Below are 13,904 nucleotides of genomic sequence, written 5' to 3'. Positions count from 1 at the left end.
AAAAATAACATAATGTTCTGGTTCTAATCTGCTGGAGAATTGCAGTGAGATGGTAATGTTAAAAAGCTGTTGACTTTCGTATTCCGAGTTGCATATTCCAGTTGACAAAAGTCAGTTATTGTTGTTGTTGTGGTTTGTAACTATTGTTTGACATGCGTTCGATCAATATAAGTTTCCGGTTATTAACCTGACAAACAAGTGTAACTGGTAATAGAAAATTTTCACATATGTGTTGATGTTTCACAGATGACGTTCCTAGTGTCCTTAACGCAGGAAAAGTTATTCTCTGCTAACATATTATGGTACCGCACCATTCAGTGTTCTGCAAACAAGACTGCTCGCTTTCACTGCCTTCACTTGTCTTGCTTGTGACCTCAGTCCTCCCCTCTGTTGCTATTTTCCCCATCATCTGACGAACAGGGCTCAAATCTATAGGGTTGGACCTTATGCATGCCCTCATCTTCCGCCAAAGTAACCAAATGTGTCATGGTCCTGTCGCTAGATTCATATGTTTGCGCCACAAACGGCCTTCAAAAGCCATTCAACTCGTGATGTCACAAGGTCAAGGTCGTAAAAGCGATGTTTTTACACATGGTACATTTCCACAGGTTTATAAATCCAGTTAAATCGTTTTTTATTTAGAAAATATTTAATTTTTATAGAGAAGAATAGTAACGTGCTGCTATATTTTCTATACCATTTAAAGTCTAAAATATGAGTCTTCTGATACCACATATATACGAATCAAAAATTCATTTGTAGATAACAATGACGTTGCCTTGTTACACTCTTACCATATATTCAATTAATAAAATGAAGATATACTCTATGTATATTGTTTAAATAATGCTGCAATTTTCAGAGTTTAATGGTCTGGATCATTTCTTTTTGTTTATTACACACTGTATTGATTTTATTTTGAAAATCTCGCAGGTAAATATGGCGCTCTTCATTTATGGAATCCTTGATTATCAAATTATCGAGGAGAAAATTATATTATACCTTACAGCGTTTTTCTCCTCAGGCACGGCTTGTTTCCCATAATACATTGTGTGTTTTAATACAGGTGTATTGAAAGAAAAAACAAAATCAGTTTAAAACAGGTTGCATGCATAAAACTCCTTGGTATGGCCATTGCGACTGGGACGTTGGTTGGAATAGTTATATTTAGATTAGCGCAATGTGTTTTAAACCAAACTGCGACACGTCAATCTCCTGTGATTTTCAAGACTTTACTGTTGGCGTAGAATGTTGATGATCCCTGACAGGTTCTTACAATAAAAGGATACCCCATGTCCTTGTCGGTCAGATCTCTGTACAGTTATACTTGTTAAAGTACGTGTCGAGCTTAGTGTTTTCTTTTACAGGAAGACACCGTTGTGATGTAACTAATATTTTGTTGAAAGAGACGTGTGACCAAAACCCGACAAACACACTGTTCCATACTAACCGTGTGTGATATAATACTCATCACTGTTAATGGCTCAGTAGTAGAATACATCAACTCACGTTGGATTCCTTAGGCACTTCACCCCATTCTCACCCCCACGCTGTGGTCACGGGAAAGCGTAAGGAACACTTTCCGTTGAACTGGCTAATCGATTTGCATGGATTTCTTCTGTACGACAGAAAATGCTGAAAATTAGCCACTTGTTGATCTCATAGAATATTTTATCAGGAAATAACAACTTGCCTTTGCGTCATCATTAGTATACATTATCAGTTAAAGAGGCTACCTACCGAAGACATCAGCACAAATATAATCTAATTTCTACTGTTATTTTAGAATAGTTCAAAAAATTACATGCCACAAAGCATCAGCATGTGCACGTATTTACCGCTCAAAATTGGTAAACAAGTTCCTAAAGTTTTTAAAGCGGTTCCCATTACACGTTTTTCGAACTTCAAAATCCTTTTAACGCTATAAATACTACAGGTATACGAGTCTGATATTTATTAAGAGGCAATGACTTTAACTATTCAAAAACTCTCCGGTGTATAACCTCTTTAAGTTTATGTGATTTGGCCTACATAATGATAGCCGGACTGAAAATGTCACCCCAGTTATCACTCCAGTCTTACAGAGTACCAGAGGAATACATTAGTGGATAGCATAAGTATGTAGATAAAACACACCTATATAGGCAAACAAAATGTGGGTGAGATAAATAAATAAATAAATGGCACAAAACGGTAACATGTTTTCCAATATTTTTATCTCCCTATATACAATATATGTACAAGACATCTAACATAGATAATTCATATTTCTTACATTAGATTCCTCAAAAGTTATCTTTCATGGTTGGTTGTCCTCATTGGTCTTCAACGTGCTCTATGACATCAAAACAATCAGTGAAAATGTCATCAGATGGTGTGATTTTGGCCACAGTTGACTGAAACACATCAAACATCTCTCCTGTCGCATGTGATCAGTCGCCTAAGTTTGTGTAGTACGTCAATTTACGCTAGACTGAACTGCATAAGTGGTGAGACTGTGTTTGAGACGTCACAGTCACGCCGCGTCATGTGGTGTATCATTGCTCGGCACAAAACACATTCCCACTCCAGAATTGAAGTATGTTTGAGTACCTCCACTAGGAGTTTTTCTTACGTGCAAGTTTACTTGAAATTATAATAAATACACCGTAAACTTGTCTCCATAGACGTTTGTTCAGAGCCAAACTCTACATGATTCCGATCGTGTGCGTGTAGCGTTTGTTTCTAGGAGTGTAATGCGTCCATCGCATGCTTAGCAACGTCACGGCGTCGACGTTCGGTAAACGTCGGTAACCATAGGATGTGTATATATGAAGGAGATGTATTATCAGGTTAAGCACTGTTTAACCAAACGACATGTTCACATCAGATAAAGTGAGTTAAGAGTTAGTTCTATTTCATATACGGTTTATTTCCTCCCACCGTAATGCTGACTTATAAGTGAAACATTATTGAGTGCGGCGTAAAACACCAATGAAATAAATAAATGCACACATCCATCTATTAGAGTGAAAAATTGTTGAAGGTTCTACAAAATTACCATGGCAGACTTTGAGTGAAAATATTTTTTGAATGCATATAATTATATTCTAGTGTTTTGCATATTCAAAAATGGCTCAAAACGGTTTAAATAAGCAAAATAAACTCCAGCGTATATAAAATCAACGGTAATTTGACCTTTGACACGTGGCGTCACGAGTTCAACAATGAACGAGCAAGTGGCAAGTTACAAATGGCGGCAGCATGAAAACAGTCGGTCATTAAATGTCATTATAGTACAATATAGTACACGGTAATTATCCCAGATGCCCAAACGCTGCCTGTTAGCAGGCTATAGCAACAGTAACCAGAATGGGGTCACCATGCACCTGTGGCCAAAAGACAAGTCTGTGGTTCGAAAATGGACAAATTTTGTTACCCAAACGAGGGTGTTTTTGTTTTGACCGACTCCATACTCCGTGCTGTGTTGTGAACATTTCCCAGTAGATTCTTACAGCTACAGTCAGCTGGAGCGGAAGCTTGGTGTGAAACCTAAACTTAAATCGGACGCAGTACCCGTTTTTCAAGCCGACAGAAGTAAACGAACCACATCTCACTCAAGCGACGAATGCTAGATTAACAGAAAGACGGCTCGGGTTGAGAGCAGTTAAGCTGGCACTGTAGTAATTCCGCCTGGCACTCGCAACGCCCGTTTGGATTCGTCAACTGTGCCAGCAGCTATCCGAAAACGGCATTGTATGAGAGTAAGTTAAGTTTGTTTACAAATTAAACCACAAAGAATTTTTTTTTCAAACAAAACGCTGATCCGTGAGGTGATGTTGGCACTTTAATTTTCTCTGCATCTTCAATACATATTCATGTTGTTGTTGTAACTCGTAAACACACCGATTTGTGTGCGGATGGCTGATAGTCACATGTTGGTGTAGATCATAATAACATCTCCTTGTAGGGCCTTTATTCCCACTAATTTTATTTTGGAAATGTTATGTATTTTTATTATTATAAAAGTGATATGATGGTGCCTTTCTTCATGTCAGCTAGCCTCTACTGTCCAAGCGGGTAACCTCTTCTATGTTTCATTTAAACCTAAGGGTTGAAACACTTTGCGTGGCATACAAAAGGTCAAAAATTTACATTCTTGAATTTTATTTTGAATTACTAATAGCCATAAAACAACATCACACTAAGCCTGTGGTTTGAAGATCTGTCTTTTCATTCTTTAATTGTGTAATGTCATATTGTTAGCTTTAGGCCTACATAAAAATGTCTATTGTTCAGATTATCTCTGTGGCAGAATCTTGAGAATGTTGTCCAGAAGAGGTTGCTCCAGATATCTCAGAGCCGGATATCCCAGACCCAGGGGCCTCAGTGCTAGATACCTCAGAGTTGGATATTACACCAGACTCGTGTATTGAGGACATCAGTTTTACCACTGATGTTGGACTTCACTCAGAGCACTAGGTCATGAAGACATGAACATTGCAAGTGAACTACTCCAGTTTTAAGGGTTATACAGAAATAGTTCGCTCAAGTGATTTTATTATGGTAGCTACAGTAATACCAGATGAATAATGGTAATGTATTTACATGTCCAGATATGAATATTACTCCACTTGCTTTTTGGGTTTTTAGGTATTTCATACACAAGGAAACCTGCTACTGCATGCACAGCAGTACAGTGCAACCTATTGGACGCACCCGCTCTCTGCCGCCTCTCTGAGGTTGATGAAGATAGTGGTGAGGAGAGTGAAGAGTCGGAAGAAGATGACCAAAATGAGACAGAGGATCCAGTTTATCACCCTAACGAGAAAGACTTGCAAGAAAAGGAGCCAATCATTAGGTTCGTTCAAAATACCAACACTCATGCAGCATCTATGAAGATGTCCAATTGATGCACAGGGTCAGTCAGTACTTCTAGTATGATTTCCCAAAAGTCTTGAAGTAGGTGTCTCATGAATAAAAACTATACTTCACTAATTATCTATTACCATACTCCATATGTTATATTCATTATTACTAGGTTCAGGGAAATTCAAACTATGGAAAAATGTTTTATTGTTTTTTCAGTCCTGTCCCAGAAGCCTGTTTCAGCATTGTTTGCAGTGTTGTAGTGAATGTGTGGTGACATTTAAGGCAACAGGCACGATGGTCAGTGTGCGGCAGGTATGCACCAGCTGCAGTTTTACCTGAGACTGGGGCAGTCAGCCATTGGTTGGAAATTATCCTGCAGGAAATATCTTACTTTTCTCAGCTATGCTGTTCTGTGGTGCAAATGTCACAAAAACACTTCATGTGTTCTCCTCTGCCGGAATCACTTCTTATTCGTACCAGACTTTCCTCAATCACCAAAGTCGTTCTTGAAGAAAGCTGTCAGCCACCGTGTGGTCAGAAGAGAGAGGAACATTGCTGACAGAACTCAAAAGGTGTCAGACTGGCTTACACAGTGCAAAGTAGGGCACTTACAACATTCTAGAAACAAAGATCAATAAAGTCATCAACGTTGAAACAGTGAGAGTAAGATCATTTTTTTTTATAAATTTTGAGAAAAAAAATTAATTGTAATAAACTAAAATGTGATCAGACATAAACTTATGCTAAATCATTCATGGTTAGCCTTTGCACAGTTATGCCTCTTTTATTGTCCGTCTGTACTTTGTCCAGCTTTGTTACTGGCATAGTATCCAACAGTTAAAATTACACTCTGTGTAAATTAAGAGGTGTGTACTTTGTAATTGTGAGGTCTCAGTGGTTATGGTGCAGCCCTTTCTGTGAAATTTCAAGAGGTTGTTTGAAGTTATTTGCTCCATGTTCTGGGGATATTGGTTTTTGACATTCATGAGTCTCCTTTAGAGACTGATGAATTTTGACATATAAGTGTAATTAATCCTGCTGATTTATGCTAAGTACATAAATATAAATGTTTTGTTATTATTAGGTCACAGAAGTCGCCATCAGTAACGCAGTGGAGAAGGAGTGGTTAATCCAGGCTTTAGATAACCTGAAGAAAGAGAAGCTCACTGTGGATGAGATTGTTACAGATCGACACACCTTGGATAGGTATGTTGATGCTTTTTTTTTTAATATAAAATGTTGTGCTGTTAATGAACACTAATCCCATCAACCACAGGTCAGACAATACATCGGGGGTGGAAATTTAATTTTTTGTCCACTGTAATCTGTTCCTGGGGTCATTTTAGGAATGGTGTTCAGTGTAATAGTAATATTTAAAAAAAAACTGACATGACATTTTAATAATCTTTCCGGAAATTGGGGGAATAATAAAGAGTAAATTAGTTGAGGCACATCAACCAGCTCTTAAATGTACAGTGCACGCTGTACTTGGTACTCATTGATCCATGGCTATTTTAATTGTATGTACATGTAATTTTAACACTTTATTGTTACCCTACTAATTCTGCAGTTAAAACAACAAGCTTATTCAGTAGCAACCTGTCATTGTGCATGAAGCAACCTTGTTTTGAGCATTTATCAGTCATTCATTTCTTGGAGACATAATGCATGTCCCAGTGTATTGCTGTATTTTATGAATCAGTGTGTTGTGGTCATTTTCAGGACTGGGTAAGACCATTGACAAGCTTGGGAAGAAGAAGGGTATAACAAAAGTGAACTTTTGGAAAAGGTCCATTGTAAACCATCTGTATTGGTGTGCCAGTTCAACCAGTGACAGCAGTTCAGAGATGACAGTTTCCAAGTGGAATTCTATTGGTAATCATGTTCAAGACATTCATTTGGTCATCAACCACTTCGCAGCAAAGCTCTTCAACTACTCACCAGATGTTATGGACACAAGGTTAAATTAATAATTCCAAGGGTGATATTGCTTTGGATGACGTTTGAGGGCAGAGGTTACACTTACATACACTGTCTGTATCTCCATCAGTCTCCAGAACTGTGACCTCCTGCTGAAACTTTTTGCACAGTATAATTGTGATGTGCACGAATTATGCATATCTATTTCATGTTTTGAAGAAATATTTGAGGAGTTACAGTTAATGACAAAATCTGCATGTCAATGAATTTCAGATGTATTAACAAACGGAAGTAATATGTTAAATATATAATTTTTTTTGAACATACGAAAGTTGGTATAATGATCCCTTCTGAAAATTTGCTTCCGTTGGCTACAGCTTGTAACAGTTACTAGCTGGGAGTTTTGTTGAATCTGGGTTAAGAGTGGTGTACATGTATGTATAGGCTCTACGCCTGATGTACATCAGGGTGGTGCACTGGCGCATGGTCGGAGCCATTTGCTATCAGTATATTTGGGGCCATATTCATAGTGGAAGTTGGGGCCTCCGTGGCTCAGTCGGTAAAGCGCTAGCGCAGCGTAATGACCCAGGAGTCTCTCACCAATGCGGTCGCTGTGAGTTCAAGTCCAGCTCATGCTGGCGGCCGTATGTGAGAAGGTCTGCCAGCAACCTGCGGATGGTCGTGGGTTTCCCCCGGGCTCTGCCCGGTTTCCACCCACCATAATGCTGGCCGCCGTCGTATAAGTGAAATATTCTTGAGTACGGCGTAAAACACCAATCAAAAAAAAAAAAAAAAAAAAAAAATAGTGGAAGTTTACGTAAGAATCATGAGATTTATTTAGATATTTGGCCACGAGTCTAGTATGTAACACTATGACTGTAAAATGTATTTTTATGTCTTGCAGCACTGCACTTCAATGAAAATTCCGATAGGAAGCAGGCGAAGACAAGAGAAGGGAAGCTGCAATACAAGTTGTCATATCCGAAGTACAAACGTGGGGGGCACAGTGTGAAAAAAGTCCTTGAACCAGTTACACACTGTATGTTAACTGTTTAAATGCAGTGTTTAGATACGGTAGAAACTATAATAATGTATGATGGGTTCACAGCAGCAAAGTGTGGTTACATCTCACAAAACAAGAGTCAAGTTTCTTTGTTACGAGAAGAGCTGTTCAACTGAACCAAATTGTATGTGTAGTTGTGTTACAAGATTAATTCAGTAGTCGTGGAATTAAGCATTTAAGGAAACTTTTCTTTTTCTCTTTTTTATTTTTATCTCTTTTATGTTATGGTTGATAGATGTAAAAGATTAAGACCAATAAAATTATCCGGTTGATAATATTTCAGTTTGGCTGAAACAACACAGAGGATCATTCCATACTGACCACTTATGGCCTTGATATGTTTCCTTTTGGTTTTAGAGTATGTCCCAGAAGTTCATAGATGTTGTTTTCCCAGCTGGCCACAGACCGAGACAAGCCCAAAATGATCAGACATTTTGTATTACACCTCAGAGGTAAAGATGCATACTAAAATGCTTATTTATATATTTATTTGATTGGTGTTTTACACCGCAGTCAAGGATATTTCACTTATACGATGGCGGCTAGCATTATGGTGGGAGGAAACGGGGCAGAGCCCGGGGGAAACCCCACGACCATCCGCAGCAGCTAAAATACTTGCCTGGGTGACAAATTTGCTTTTTTCCAGTAGGAGGTCCTAACTTATGAACACTTTTCTAAATACTCACAATTCAGATGTCTTGTTGAATGGTCTGCCATGTACCAGGGTATGCGGCTACAGTGAAGTGGTTGATAATATGTGATTTGTATTGATCATATTTGTGATACTGTCTCTTTGTTGGCCTGAGGGTATTGATCCAAAGTCAAAGGTCGACTGTCAGAACACCCCCCCCCCCCCCCAGCAGGATTCATATTATTTTTACGTATGTTATAAATGTGACAAATAAAAATCTCATCATATTTGAAAACGGCCTGTTGTGTTGATCTGGCATCATCACTGTTTATTTAGTTCATAGATGATAGTTTTGTGATGTCGCTACTCTGTTTAGCATTGAGACATCAAACTGTAGTGCGCGATGTAGTAGCATACCATACGACACTTGTCATACTCCGTATGTGTTAAACATAGAACGAACATTTACAACCAATACAATATGACTTGGCCAATACGGACTTATTGTGGGAGATCTGTACTAGATTGCTTTTAGGCTGTATTCGAGTAATTCGTGTACAAATTTGATTAATAAGGTGGGCTGATGCCTACTGTACCACACCCGAGCTTTCACCAATATGGCAGGCTCTTTGGTCGTGGTGGAAATCTGCTCTTGGCGTGGGGACGTTTCAAAGGCAAAGATCAGTGGTTTTCTTCAATGTAATATCCGGTTTATTACCCCATTATGATTAACCTGACTAGAGAATGCCAGGAAACATTTGTGTACACCTTGTTATTGAGAAGTGGTATTGTGTGTTATTTTTATGGGAATGGGGAGCAGCTGGATCCCACCACATGATACCGGTAAATAAGGTGTTCTTTGTATGTAGTAGAGATGGACATCCCGGAGGGGTGGAGATACAACGTGACCGGGGGGGGGGGGGGGGGGGGGGGAAACAGGCGAATGGGCAGGGTGTGGCACAGTCTACAGGGTATGACCTCACGTGTGGTGGCAGTCAGAAGCTGGTCGTCTACTGCACACATACACACACACATAGACAAAGACGTATACACTGAGATGTACATAGATCTACATGAATATTATAAAGTAACCACGGCATAGAAAATAAACATATGCTCAGATTGAAAGTAGACTATTCGGAGATTTGGGTTGGCCCTGAAAAGGGCCGTTGGGATACCAGCTGATGCTGTAAAGAGTAGATCACAAGCAGTCGTCGTATGGGAGTTAGGCACATCGGGCAACTGGCCATAGTGGGGTGAATGATGCAGATGATGGCAGGGTGACGCACAGCCGTTGGCGGGTTGGTTCAGACAAATCACACATTTCACCCCTGTTTCTGGTGAGCTGGGTACTGGGATGAGAGCGTTGTGGTCATTGACAAGATCATTCGTAATACATCATGAAACCAGTATAGTCTCCGGATGATGAAGAGAATCGGGCAGGTATGGCAGCGACTGCACATGAAGGTATTATTAGTCTTATGCTTTTGCCAAGCAAGTGCCAACAGAACTGCACAAACTGACAATAAGCAACATGTCGACGTTTTGCTGAAAAGATTAAGTTCAAATGGTGCAAGTTAATACCCAATGCACATAAAAACCTCCCATTATTTAACTCTTAGATTATTGTCTCAAGACCACTTTAGACAAATAAGTTCCAAAACTTGTCTACAATTGAATGCCATGTAGAAAATTAATTACTATCTGGCTATTATGTCACCTAGCTAGTAATGTCTGATGTCTTTGACATGATGTTTCAGTGGTGGCAACACTTTAGCGGCACCAGACTTGCTCTCCCACAAGGAAGCAGAGTATAGTAAGGACTCCTCATTGTCATATGACTGAAAAATTGTGAAGTATGACGTAAAACCTAAGGGTACATGCACACATACATATATATTATACATTGATACTCACTGATCTACTGTTTTATTGTTGTCGCCCATCTTGCACTGTTGCATGTACTGGTAATATACCACGTTAAACACACTGGGGTTGAGACACACCGTTCAAATCCTCTATGGCCTGTGATGAACGGGACTCGAACATCCATCTCCTCACACCTGGCGTAGATCACAGTTATTTCATGGCAGCAAACACATTCTGCTGGCAGATGGCATGATGATGCAATTTCCACATTTACACCTGTCAAAACATAGCCCACAGTTTCCGAATCTTTACCTTCACAACATCACACAGAACTGTAGACATAGATCATTTTTAATTATCCTCCTGTAACAATTAGCAGAGTTGACATCCAAGCATAAGCATGTCAGTGACGTCAACAAACTTATAGTTACTGTTCATTGAACAGTGGGGGGGGGGGGCTCATGAGAATGTACAATTTTAAGTGTAAGAATGTACAGAGTTTAAAGTGTATTTTTGGACTATTATCAACTTTGCCTAAAAGAACAAAAGAATTTAGGAAATTTTAGGAAAACATGTCTTGAATTCAATGCATTGACGTTATTACACGTAAAAATAACATAATGTTCTGGTTCTAATCTGCTGGAGAATTGCAGTGAGATGGTAATGTTAAAAAGCTGTTGACTTCGTATTCCCAGTTGCATATCCAGTTGACAAAAGTCAGAGGACGTCATTGTTGTGGTTTGTAAGTATTGTTGACAAACGATTGATCAATATAAGTTTTCGGTTATTAACCCTGACAAACAAGTATAACTGGTAATAGAAAATTTTTCACATATGTGTTGATGTTTCACGGATGACGTTCCTAGTGTCCTTAAAAAAAGGACGAAAAAGTTATACTCTGCTAACATATTATGGCACCGTACCATTCAGTGTTCTGCAAACAGGACTGCTCGCTTTCACCGTCTTCACTTGTGTTGCTTGTGACCTCAGTCCTCCCGTCTGTTGCTATTTTCCCCATCATCAGACGAACAGGGCTCAAATCTATAGGGTTGGACCTTATGCATGCCCTCATCTTCCGCCAAAGTAACCAAATGTGTCATAGTCCTGTCGCTAGATTCATATCTTTGCTCGATGACAAGACAAACGGCCTTCAAAGGCCATTCAACTCGTCATGTCACCAAGGTCAAGGTCGTAAAAGCGATGTTTTCACACATGGTACATTTCCAAAGGTTTATAAATCCAGTTAAATCGTTTTTGAGAAGAACAGTAACGTGCTGCTATATTTACTGTACCATTTAAAGTCTAAAATATGAGTCTTTTGATACCACATATATACGCGTCAAAAACTCAAGCGTACAAAACAATGTTGTTGCCTTGTTACGCTCTTACCATATATTCAATTTATAAAATAAAGATATACTCTATGTATATTGTTTGAAGAATGCTGCAATTTTCAGAGTTTAATGGTCTGGATCATTTCTTTTGGTTTATTATACACGTTATTGATTTTACTATGAATATCTTGCAGCTAAATACAGCGTTCTTCATTTCTGGAATCCTCGATTATCAAATTATCGAGGAGCAAATTCTACCTTACAGCGTTTTTCTCCTCAGGCAACGGGTTGTTTGTCACATAACACATTCTGTGTTTTAATGAAGGCGTAACAGAAGAAAAAACAAAATGAGTTTAAAACAGGTGGCATAAGTAAAACTCCTTGGAATGGCGATAGCGAAAGAAAAGTTGGTTGGTATAATTATATTTAGAATTTGTTGTCAAGTAACTAAAATTCTGTTGAAAGAGACGTGTGACCAAAATCCGACAAACACACTGTTTCATACTAACCGTGTGTGATATAATACTCATCACTGCTAATTGCTCAGTAGGAGAATACAACAACTCACGTTGGATTCGTTAGGCACTTCACCCCATTCTCACCCCTCTGCCATTGTCACGGGAAAGCGTAAGGAACACTTTCCGTTGAAATGGCTAACCGGTTTGCATGGATTTCCTCTGTACGACAGAAAATGCTAAAAATTAGCCACTTGTTGATCTCATGGAATTTTTTATCAGGAAATAACAACTTTCCTTTGCGTCATTAGTGATATACATTATCAGTTAAAGGGGCTATCTACCGAAGACATCAGCACAAATAGTTGCTGTTTTTACTGTTATTTTAGAATAGCTCAAATAATTACCTGTCACAAAACATTAGCCTGTGCCACCGTTCCAAACTTGTGATCAAGTTCCTAGATTTTTTAAAGCGGTTTCCATTACAAGTTTTTCAAAGTTTAAAATCATTTTAACGCTATAAATAAATAGTACAAGTCTGATTTGGCCTACATAATGATAGCTGGAGTGGTAATGTCTATTTATCACTCCAGTCTTACAGCGTACCAGAGGAATACATTAGTGAATAGCATAAGTATGTAGATAAAACACACCTATATAGACAAACAAAATGTGGGTGAGATCAATAAATAAATAAAATAATCAATGGCACAAAACTGTAACATATTTTCCAATATTTTTATCTTTCCATACACAGTACATGTACAGGACAACAAACATAGATAATTCATATCTCTTACATGATTTTGCTGAAAAGTTATATTTCATGGTTAGTTGTCCTTTTTGGTCATCAACGTGCTCTTTGCCGTCGTAACGATTTCAGTGAATATGTCATCAGGTAGTGTCATTCTGCCCACCGTTGACAAAACCAGATCAAACACCTCGCCTGTCGCATGTGATCATTCGCCTCAATGTGTGTAGTACGCCAGTTTATCCTTGAATGAACTGCACAAGTAGTGACGCTGTGTTTGTGACGTCACAGTCACGAAGCGTCATGTCGTGTATCATTGCTCGGCACAAAACACATTCCCACTCCAGAATTGAAGTATGTTTGAGTACCTCCACTAGGAGTTTCTCTTACGTGCCAGTTTACTTGAAATTTGAAATTATAACACATATACCCTCTCCATAGACGTCTTTTAAAAGCCAAACTCTACATCATTCCGATCGTGTGCGCGTAACGTTTGTTTCTAGGAGTGTTATGCGTCCATTGCACGCTTAGTAACGTCGGTAATCGTCGGCTGTGTACATATGAAAGTGATGTGTCATCAGGTTAAGCACTGTTTAACCAAACGACATGTTCACATTAGGTAAAGTGAATTAAGAGTTAGTTCTATTTCATGTACGGCTTATTTTCTCTCACCGTAATGTTGATGTATAAGTGAAACATCATTGAGTGCGGCGTAAAACACCAATGAAATAAATAAATGCACACATGCACCTATTAGCGTGAAAAATTGTTGAAGGTTCTACAAAATTACCATGGCACACTGCGTGAAGATATTCTTTGAATGCATATAATTATATTCCAGAGTTTTGCATATTCAAAAATGGCTCCAAACGGTTTAAATAAACAAAATAAACTCAAGCGTATATAAAATCAGCGGTAATTTGACCTTTGACACGTGGCGTCACGAGTTGAACGATGAACGAGAAAGTGGCAAGTTACAAATGGCGGTAGCGTGAAAACAGTCGGTCATTGTCACATTATAGTACACGGT

Source organism: Liolophura sinensis, chromosome 13 (genome assembly GCF_032854445.1).
Source record: "Liolophura sinensis isolate JHLJ2023 chromosome 13, CUHK_Ljap_v2, whole genome shotgun sequence".
NCBI lineage: Eukaryota > Metazoa > Mollusca > Polyplacophora > Chitonida > Chitonidae > Liolophura > Liolophura sinensis.
This window is presented reverse-complemented; position numbering follows the sequence as displayed.